Below are 284 nucleotides of genomic sequence, written 5' to 3' on the forward strand. Positions count from 1 at the left end.
CCCTGCCCAGCGAGGGGACGGGCAGCCCACGGTAGACGGACGGTGGGGGGCGGATGGACGTGCTGGCCTCCTGCAGCCAGGCAGGTGTCCCTCTGTGCCCTTAGCCCCTCCAGGCTCCCGGGAGCAGGTCAGGGTTCAGAGGTCAGCCTAGACGCCCCCCCCATACCTGGTCCAAGCCTCCGGAATCAGTCTGAACAGTTCCCTCCGCGCTGTCACCGCCGCCCCAGCCTGGGGGTGTGGGCGCGGATTCTCCACCCGGCGGCTGCTGCCCACCCTTTCCCAGG

This window comes from Myotis davidii, unplaced genomic scaffold, assembly GCF_000327345.1.
Source record: "Myotis davidii unplaced genomic scaffold, ASM32734v1 scaffold609, whole genome shotgun sequence".
Classification (NCBI taxonomy): Eukaryota; Metazoa; Chordata; class Mammalia; order Chiroptera; family Vespertilionidae; genus Myotis; species Myotis davidii.